Source organism: Thamnophis sirtalis, unplaced genomic scaffold (genome assembly GCF_051295495.1).
Source record: "Thamnophis sirtalis isolate CommonGarterSnake01/CBP01778 unplaced genomic scaffold, rThaSir2_p1.2 scaffold_2, whole genome shotgun sequence".
Classification (NCBI taxonomy): domain Eukaryota; kingdom Metazoa; phylum Chordata; class Lepidosauria; order Squamata; family Natricidae; genus Thamnophis; species Thamnophis sirtalis.
This window is the reverse complement of record NW_028261382.1, coordinates 72,678,558-72,689,325: the sequence shown is the minus strand read 5'-3', so window position 1 is coordinate 72,689,325 and position 10,768 is coordinate 72,678,558. Positions and strand designations below refer to the sequence as shown.

Below are 10,768 nucleotides of genomic sequence, written 5' to 3'. Positions count from 1 at the left end.
AGGTTTTGGTATATTTGGGTCTTTTCCCATGTAAGATTGAGAGTATCTTGGTGACATTTTTACAAGGTCCTGCATACATGTACCCGTGAAAATCTACGAAAACATACACACACACACACACACACACACACACACACACACACACACACAAACACTCAGCTTCATTTCCATCTGAGTTCTCTGTTATGATTCTTCAATGTCAGAGGTGGTCCTTTTATGACCTATGGACCTTCATGGCTGGCTGAGGAATTCTAGGAGTTGAAGTCCACAAGCCATAAAGAGGCCATAGCTCTCCACCTCTGCTCTATATGAAGAGATGAGATACCAACGATGGTCATCAGTCCTACAAACAGACAGAGGTGCACATGTGCGGGAAGATGGCTGCCGAGTTTTTCGCTCCGGCTCGGTCCGCTTGAGAAATAGCCTGGAAGAAGGTGGAACTTTGGTCTAGGAGCCTGGTTTCGCTGCCAGAAGAAGTAAGAACCCCCCCCCCCCCGAATATCCCTGCCAACAAAGTATTGGGGAAACTTGCCTCCCGGAGCTGCTAGGCACGGAAGATGCGGAAGCCTGCCGCTCAGCCAGTCGCCTCTTCCGTTCTGGCTGCAGGAGGGCGTTTAGCGGCGGCGGAGGCAGCGCGAGGAGCTCTGGCGGGCACAGGTAACAGGCGACAAAGCCCGCTAATTCTTGGCACGTCCAACCCACGAGGTGGAGAGACCGGACGCCCGAGAACTAGCCCAAGAACTAGCCAAGCAACCCAGCAGAGAGCGAGCGGCTGCCTCGTTTGGAAGCACTGGGGTTTTTGCGGTTCCTTCCATTCTTGCAGGCATCCTGGCTTGAGGGCAGCGGCGCGCTGGCGGTTGCTACCATTTCCGATGCCTGGGTGTTCCTGGCGCTATCCGACCGACCTGGTGAGCCCTTGAGAGAGCCCCTGAGGACTTTAGTAGATGGCCCACTGCCCCAGAGAAGGGGGGATGATCTGGGTGACTGCTGGGGCTGTGTGAAGTGTGCGGCTGGCTGTGTTACAGTTGCCATGCCGCTTCCGGATGCCCCCCCTCCCCCCTCTCCGTTTGGTTTGGCCTTTCCCTCAGCGTGGCTTCATTCATTTGTTACATCTTGCTCGGCTGGACTTTTACCTGGACTTTTACCTGGACTTTTCATCCTGGCGAACTCCTCCTCCAGACCACTCCTCCTCCAGACCACCTTTGGACCTATATTTTCTCACTGGACTCTTCATTGGACTTTGTAGAGGAGAAGGCCAAGATCTTTAAGACCTCCTACATAAGCCTTTGCAAACTCACACGATTGCGCAATTTTTAACTGGTATGGTGAGTGTATGGGATTTGCTTGTGATTGAATGAATGAGCCCACTTTTATTATTCCATTATTATTGTATTTTATGTGTTTTAATTACTACGGATGTGAATAAATGAGTGTGTTTGATTCGGAGGGCCTGTCGAGGAATGCGGGAGTCATAGGGGTGGTTGGGGGAACCACGGACATGGGAGTGGGCCGGAGCATTACGGTCGTAACAGGGAGGGGCAGATATGGCGGGGACTTTAGGGCTGGCCATTACCGGGGAAGGAGGGCTCGCTACATCACAGAGATCCCTCCTTCCGGCCCTATGAGTCCCACTCCAAGGCCAGATGGCGCAAGTAACCAGGACCCTGGTCTCAGGCTGTTGTCGCTAAATGCCAGGTCTGTAGTTCACAAGGCTCCCCTCGTCCGGGACTTAATTTTAGATGAGAGGGCAGACCTGGCATGTATTACTGAAACCTTGCTGGGCCCGGAGGGAGGAGTCCCCCTCGTAGAGATGTGCCCAGATGGTTTTCAGGTGCTCCATCAGCCGAGAGCCCAGTGAAGGGGTGGAGGTGTGGCTATTGTTATCCGAGAGTCTCTAGTACCTCGTAGGATCCCTGCTCCGGAGCTTGTCGGGTGTGAGTCCCTGCTGGTGAAGTTGGACCTCAAAGGTCAAGTGGGTTTGCTGCTGACGTACCTGCCTCCCAACAGCGTTGCAGCAGCCCTCCCCTCACTCCTCGAGTCGGTAGCCGAGCTGGCAATTGAGTTCCCCAGGCTTATGGTTCTGGGGGATTTCAATTTGCCTTCGCTTGGTGAACACTCTGATGGAGCACAGGAGTTCATGGCTTCCATGACAGCCATGGGCTTGACCCAGGTAATTCAGGGCCCAACCCACTCAGCGGGTCATAGAGCACCTATGGAGGTCCAACAAATCCGAATCGAGCCGAGCACTTCTAACATTGTGCATCAAGGAATACATCAGGGCAATTAGGACGGCCAAAAGAGCTTATATTGCCACCTTGATCGCCTCCGCTGAGTCACGCCCAGCCGCCCTGTTTAGGATAACCCATTCCCTCCTAAATAGGAGGGACACGGGGGATCCCCTGCAGGGTAGGGCTGAGGACTACGTCCAGTTCTTAGCGGACAAAGTTGCTCGGTTTCGGTCGGAGTTGGACTCCGATTCTGCAGATCCAGCCAAGGCACAAGGGGATAATCTGGTAGACCACCCCTGGGTTGAGTTTCAGGATGCTGCCCCTGGGGACGTGGACAAGGCCATGAGAGCTGTGAGTGCCTCCACATGTGTACTGGACCCGTGCCCCTCCTGGCTGGTTGCTAACAGCAGGGAGGTGACATGGGGCTGGATCCAGGTGGTTATTACCGCCTCCCTTCGGGAGGGGGTCTTTCCCCCCGCACTTAAAGCGGTGGTGGTGAGACCCCTCCTGAAGAAACCATCTTTGGATCCAGCTGTTCTTAACAATTATCGTCCAGTCTCCAACCTCCCCTTTGTGGGGAAGGTTGGTGAGAAGGTGGTGGCCTTTCAGCTCCAGCGGTCCTTGGAGGAAGCTAGCTATCTTGACCCATTCCAGTCCGGCTTCAGGCCTGGCTACAGCACAGAAACCGCTTTGGTCGCATTGACCGATAACCTCTGGAGAGCCAGGGATGGAGGCTTTGCCTCCATCCTGGTTCTCCTTGACCTCTCAGCGGCTTTCAATACCATCGACCATGGTATCCTTCTGCGACGACTGCGGGAGGTGGGGGTGGGAGGCACTGTTTTGCAGTGGTTCTTCTCTTACCTCTCAGACAGGTCGCAGTCGGTGTTAGGTGGAGGGCAGAGATCGACCCCTAGGCCCCTAACATGTGGGGTGCCGCAGGGCTCGGTCTTGTCCCCCCTACTTTTCAACATCTACATGAAACCGCTGGGCGAGATCATTCGGCGGCACGGGATAAAATACCACCAGTATGCGGACGATACTCAGTTATATCTGTCCGCCCCATGCCAACTCAATGAAGCGGTGAACGTGATGAACCAGGGACTTGAAGCTGTTAGGGACTGGATGAGGCTAACAAACTCGTGCTCAACCCAGATAAGACCGAGTGGCTGTTGTGTTTCCCTCCCACCAATTTGGCAAGTATTCCACCTCTCAGGCTGGGGGGGGGGTCAAACATTATACCCCTCAGACAGGGTCCGCAACTTGGGAGTCCTCCTGGACCCACAGCTGACTTTCGAACACCATTTGTCAGCTGTGACCAGGGGGGCATTTGCCCAGGTTCTCCTGGTGCACCAGTTGCGCCCCTACCTGAACCGGGAGGCTCTCACAACAGTCACTCGTGCCCTTGTGACCTCTAGGCTGGAGTACTGCAATGTGGTCTACATGGGGCTGCCCTTGAAGAGTATTCGGCGACTTCAGCTAGTCCAGAATGCGGCTGCGGGAGCGATTGTGGGTGCACCTTGCTTCACCCACATAACACCTATCCTCCGCGAGCTGCACTGGCTACCTGTCGATCTCCGGGTGCGCTTCAAGGGGCTACTTGTCACCCATAAAGCCCTACATGGTAGTGGATCTGGGTACTTGAGAGACCGCCTACTGCCAATTACCTCCACGCGACCTATTAGATCTCATCGATTAGGCCTCCTCCGAGTTCCATCTGCCGGTCAATGCCGACTGGCAACTACGCGGAGGAGAGCCTTCTCGGTGGCAGCTCCGACCCTATGGAACGATCTCTCCATGGAGATTCGTACCCTCACCACCCTCCAGACCTTCCGCACAGCCCTCAGAATCTGGCTATCCCGTCAGGCCTGGGGCTAAGACTGTAACCCGCCTGAATGGTATGAATGTTGTGTTTTTTAATTATGTATTGTCTTATATGTTAAAAGTTTGTCTACCCCTCCCCTTTGGGTTGTGAGCCACCCTGAGTCCCCCCAGGGAAAAGGCCGGCATATAAATAAACTTCTACAATCTACAATCTACAATCCTATTGAATTCGTGTTCCAATGTTTCTGTTTCTAGCATGGTTGTTATTTAATAAAACAAAAAGAGAAGGAAAAATATTGAGATGAGGGGTTTATTCAGGTTCATTTAAATGGAAAAGGTTGATTCAAGCACACTTGCATGAAGAGAGGAGAATCTAACAAGTTTAATAGCTCCATGATGGGGCATCAGTCAGATAGAACTCATTTTCACATGTTTCTGGATTTACCAGTGTTTTGCATCCCAGACGATGGTAGGCACCAACATGTCTTTGGAAAAAATGGGATGGGGAGGAGGAAGAAGAAGAAGAGGGTATGGTCAGTCAAAGTTGGCCTTCATTGGTAAGGACCTCTAAGATCATTTGTCACCTTAGAACCTATAGAGAACTTTTGAGTCTTCCTGGGAGAAAGATTGATTCAACCAAGATCTGATTTGATTCTAAACACCCAGTTCTTGGACATCTTCATTGGCATAGAGAAATCTCAAAGTTTGGGACATATATTCCACATATGATTTTGGATGATCCCGTGTTTGATCATGATATGGATAGGGAGCTTCTTGGAGATCTGCAAACATGGCCAGCAGGATGTACATAATGTATTCCCTAGTCCTGATGGCCAGGAAAAGGAAAGGAAGCAAGGAGAAATCCTGCTCCTTGCCAGCCTCACTTTCTCTACTCCCTTCTGCACCCAACAATCCTGGGTCTCCACATAATATTGCTTGCTCAGCATTGGAAAGATAATTACCTTTAAGTAAGTTGGGAAGCCTATGCATTTTGTAAGTAAGTAAGTAAGTAAGTAAGTAAGTAAGTAAGTAAGTAAGTAAGTAAATATTTAAGAAAGACAAACATCTAGCTCAACTTCTCCAAAGTTAATATAATTAGCCAGAAAGGAGTAGATCACCTATTAACCTAGATTAGCTATGGGCGGCTATCATGAAATATTTATTGAAATCATTTTTAGCAACCCATCTAATAATGAAAAAGAATGGATACTAGCCAACAGTTAAGGCTGCATCATAGCACAATTAATGTAAATGTGTGCATTAAAACCACACATTGTAAAAACCTGGCACCATAGTCAACACTAACAACCCATCACAAGCATGCTCATCAATCCTACCCTATCCCTTTGTTATTCCGAAATCATAAAGAGGCTGGGCAAACATCTGGTGGAAGGGTGTTTACCTCCCCACCTCCCCCTTATAGAGACCTATAGGGCTGCTGGTTGATTTGCTACAAATCCAATACAGTCAGAAAGGCAATTACAATTTCCCATTCCTATCACTATAAGGTTTGTCCTAATATTGCCGCTTATTTCTGCTCAGTTGGCCTCACCCATCCTCTTCTTTGAGCAGCACTCTAGGTCGGGGGTTCCCAACCAGATGGATCTTGACAGACTTGAAAACTGGAACATTGAATTTCATTGAACATTGAATGAAATTCAATGTAGAGAAAAGTAAAGTCCTACACTTAGATAAAAAAAAACCAAAAGTACATATATAAACTGGGTGAAACCAGGCTTAATAGCAGTGACTGTGAGAGGGATCTGGGAGCCTTAGTGGATAATCAGCTAAAGATGAGCCAACAGTATGCATCGGCAGCCAAAAAAAAACCCAATGCAATCCTAAGTTGCATTAATAGAGGGATACAATCAAGTGAGGTACTAATACCACTCTATAAAGCCCGAGTAAGGTCCCACCTAGAATTCTGCGTCCACATTATAAAAAAGATCTCGAGACTCTAGAAAAAGTGCAGAGAAGAGACTAGATTGCCATCTATCAGAAATGGAGTAGGGTGTCCTGCTTGGGCAGGGGGTTGGACTAGATGACCTATAAGGTCCCTTCCAACTCTGTTAATCTGTTAAACCCCTGTCCATGGACCAGCACTGGTCTGTGGCATGCCAGAAACTGTGCCGCAGAAAGAAGCAAGGGACCATCCATGGGACACAGGAAACATGTGGATCTACTCACCCTCTCGTTCACAGAAAATTTCTCTCCGGTCCCTGGTGTCCCTAAACGTTGGCAGGCAGTGCTATAGGTACCTCTGGAGTCCTAGATATAAAGTTTTATATGTATCCATGAATCTTAGGAGAACACATGAGAAAATTGAAATATCTGACGGTTGCTTGTAAGCTTTAACCCACCTGCAACAATGCAATCCATCTCTGCGGCACTCACAGCTGGAGCCATCACGTGACTTCCAGGTGGACCCAATGAGATGCTTTATGTTATCATCGAAATCAGTACATGTGCTAGGCCACACCTCTTTCCCTAAGGGGGAGGAAGTCAAGTTGAATTTGCAACTGTACACAAATTGTCAAACCACCCTGAAAAACCATCTACTTAGAGTTGAAGGCTCCTTTCAGAAAACTGCTAATAGACAAAGTACAATATCAATTTACTAAGGGACAAATACAGGTACTCCACAACGTACAACGATTTGCTTAGTGAGAATCAGTGGTGGGTTCTGGATCCCGTTCCAACTGGTACGGTTGGAAAAAGCCCGGCGGCATCCACAAGGACATGTGCAGCATGCACATGTGTCGTACTATCCAGCAATGCGTCCACAAGCCTCTGCGATGCGCCAGCTGTTCAGCATCGCGTGACGCAGGCTCTGTATGCACCGTGCATTTGCGCGGAAGAGCCAAAGACTTTAAAGGACAGGTAAGGAGCTCGGGTGGGCGGGCAGGTGGGCCCTCCGAAGCACCGTACCGGAATGGTACCCGGTGATCCAGGTAGGCTTTGGTATGCCCGTACTGGGGTGTACCACCTGCAACCCACCACTGGTGAGAATTCAAAGTTACAATGGCACTGAATGAAATGATTTATGAACTGTTTTTCACAATCATTATAGTCACGTGATCAAAAATTCAGATGCTTGGCAACTGATTCATAGGTTGGAGGGTCCCGGGGTCATGGGGTCACTTTTTACAACCTTCTAACAAGCATATTCAATGGGGAAGCCAGATTCACTTAACAAACATGTTATTCACTTAACAACTGAAGGGATTCACTTAACAACTTTGGCAAGAAAGATAAAGTGGGACAAAATTCTCTTAACAACTGTCTCACTTAGCAACAGGAATTTTGGACTTAATTGTTCTGTAGCTGAGGACTACTTCTGTGTGTGTGTGTGTGTGTGTGTGTTTGCGTGTGTGTGTACTCTACCATTTGCTTCATATCATTTTGTTTTGTTTCATTTCATCATTTCATTTCATTCATTTATGAGCTTTGAATGTACCACATATGATCAAATGACTTCTTCATTAATACTGAAGGTGTTTCTGGGCCCAGTTAGGAGACTTTTGACAGAAAACCTGGATCAACATATAATCTATAATTTCTCCTGGCATGATTAGTCCTTTGCAATTTGTTCAGGTGAATAAGGAGTTGGGTTACCATCTATAATCTCTGGGAGAAAAAGACTCCCAATGCATACTTGTTGATACGTAGCCAGCATGAGAGAGAAGAAGATCAGAATGAAGAAAGCTTTCTGGAAAGTAAGAAAAACAAGAAAAAGTAAGTCACCAGAGAACTTAATAATTGTTGGAGCAACTGACTGTTCAAAGTTTTACAAAGGTTTGATAATGTGATGTTGTCCATGACCAGAAGGAAAAGTCCTCTGGGTTAAGTTTACAATCTTGTGCAAGTCTGCAGTTCGATCTCTGTTGCACAAGAGGGTCAACCTGGTACATCTCCCTCCCCTCTTTGTGCCAGCTGCAGACAAGCCTGAATATCTGCCTCCCTAGTAGTCCTCACCCTGGAATGTCTTCCCGTCCTTCTGCCCTCCGTTAATGTCATTGGGATTGACTACAGATGGAGGAAGATGTGCCTTACCTCCACCGCAATTTGTGCCCCTTTTCATACCTTTTTCTACCCATGCTGTGACAATCCTAACTCCTTTATTCCAGAATTTATATGTGGCCCACACAATAATTGTGCATTTGTTTAATCTACAGTTAATTGCACTGAATAGCTAGAAAGCCAACGAGACGCAAGGAGTCTTGCCCACATAGTACACCAGGAAATTTTTGGATGTTACTTCCACCCCACACACTAGTAAATGCAATTAATTGGTTTGGGGAATTGTTTCTTTTGTCGTTTCTCTCTTTAGGAGTTCTAAAGAAACTTCTGATAGGATTGTCCCAAAGGTGCTTTTTTCCAAGAGGCAACTGGACTTTTTTCTTTGAGGACGTTTCAATTCTCATCCAAGAAGCTTCTTCAGCTCTGACTGGATGGTGGGGAATGGAAGGATTTAATGACCAGCTGCCTGCAAAGAGTACAAATCCTTCCATTTCCCACCCACCAGCTCAAGAAACCTCTTGGGTGAGAATCAAAATGTCTTCAAAGAAAAAGAAGAAAGTCCAGTTGCCTCTTGAAAAAGCACCTTTGGGACAACCATGACCTGGAAGATAGAGAATCTCCATAGGCATCTGATTTGATCTTCATATATTTTTGTCTTTATTTATTTAGCAACAAAGAGGATTAAGGGACTGGAGGCTAAAACATATGAGGAATGGTTGCAGGAATTGGGTATGTCTAGTTTTATGAAAAGAAGGACTAGAGGAGACAGAATAGCAGTTTTCCAATATCTCAGGGGTTGCCCCAAAGAAGAGGGAGTCAAGCTATTCTCCAAGGCACCTGAGGGCAGGACAAGAAACAATGGGTGGAAACTAATCAAGGAGAGAAGCAACTTTGAACTGAGGAGAAATTTCCTGACAGTTAGAACAATTAATCAGTGGAACAACTTGCCTCCAGAAGTTGTGAATGCCCCAACACTGGAAGTTTTTAAGAAGATGTTGGATAACAATTTGTCTGTAGTGGTATAGGGTTTCCTGTCTAGGCAGGGGGTTGGACTAGAAGACCTCCAAGGTCCCTTCCAACTCTGTTATTGTATTCTATTCTTCTGTTCTGTTCTCATCTACTCAACTTATTCTACTCTAATCTATCTAATCTAATCTTATTATTTTAACTACAGCTACAACTCTGGGTTCGGTTGCAAGAGATTGACTGTCCCAAAGTGGCCACCTCATTCTTCCAGCCCTTCTCTTCTCACATCCAAGTTAAATCGAGCTCTGGTTTGAGAATAAATAAGAAATCATTTCACATACCATCTTGGCTTTGGGGAGGATCTAGGAAAACCTTGTTAGGAAGGACGGACAAGGAGCAGGACTTCTCTCTGAGGTCGGAAAGGAATCTGCTCCTCCAATTTATACAAAAACCAAGACCGCCCCTTGGGCACATTAAAAAAAAATGGGGGTATAAGTTGTGCCAACAGATCCACTGCCAGAAGGAAAATATTTGCTTCATAAAAAGTTGGTGTTTGTTTTGTCAATGTGATGAAAGGAAAGTATTTCATCAACATCAAAGCAACCTGGTTAGAAAAAGACCTTTTCCCTTTGGGGTCTAATGGAAAAATACCTGGAGAAAAAAAATTGGAATTTTGTTATTATATATGGGACAGCAGAATTGTTACTGTATCAGTGGTGGGTTCTGGATGCCATTCCAACCTGTATGGTTGGACTGGGCCTGGTGTCACCCACATGGACGCACGCATGTGTTGTACTTGCCTGCGATGCTTCTGCAAGCCTCCACGACGCTCCAGCTGCTTGGCGGAGTGCCACGTAGGTGCCATATGTGCCACGCACATGCGCGAAAGTGCCAAATGACAGTAAAGGAGCTTGGGCAGGCAGGTGGGCCCTCCGGAGCACCATACCAGAAAGGTACCCGGTGCTCCGGGCAGGCTCCAGGATGCCCATACCAGGGCGTACCGCCTGCAACCCACCACTGTACTGTATGCACAAAAATGGAAGGAAACTTCAATTCCTATCCTGGATGAATGATTGCAGAAGTTGATGGAGTTTACTGAAAGGACAAAAAAAATGACTATTTTGATTAAAGAAAGAATATACCGTAGAACCTCTGGTCACAGAAGCTTCTGACCACGTCCAAATCAGTAGACTCTGTCCAAATCACTCCAAATCCACATACTTGCTTTTGATAGAAACATCCTATCAGAAACATCCTAGCAACCTCTGTATGTCACCAGGAATGCAGAGGGAGGGGGGAAAGCGGGATCAACGGTTATTAAATATCAAGCCCAAGAGGATTTTGATTAATAAAATCGGATTTGGGGGAACTGGAAAAAAAAAGGAAGAAACTTGGAAAATTTGTCTATGGACTTAGAGCTTTTGGTTTTGACAAATTATTGACGCGATCGTCAATAATAGAGGGATTTAAAAGCCACCTACTGGAGAGAAGAATTACAGTAACATTTTCAAACAAAGCCTAGCAGTTAAAACTTTACCTTGACCACAGAAGAGATATAGAAGAAAACAAAAAAAACTTTTGAAGTGGATTGGACTATTCTTGAACCTGATATTGAAAGGTAGAAACATCAAGAAGGAGGTCTTAATTAACGGTGGAAAAATTATAAATATATTAAAAGTGTGTTAAATTTGAACATGGAGGATGGGATGTCTGAGGAATTACTTGAAATACTA

General features: G+C 46.8%; 1 non-coding gene across 1 annotated transcript; it reads right to left on the bottom strand.

The window, feature by feature from the left end:
* Nucleotides 1-9,565: 9,565 nt before the first annotated feature.
* LOC148048926 (small nucleolar RNA SNORD36) lies at nt 9,566-9,638 on the bottom strand. Its single transcript, XR_015695738.1, has one exon. It is a non-coding gene; the product is annotated as a small nucleolar RNA SNORD36 (small nucleolar RNA).
* Between the last annotated feature and the right edge of the window lie 1,130 nt (nt 9,639-10,768).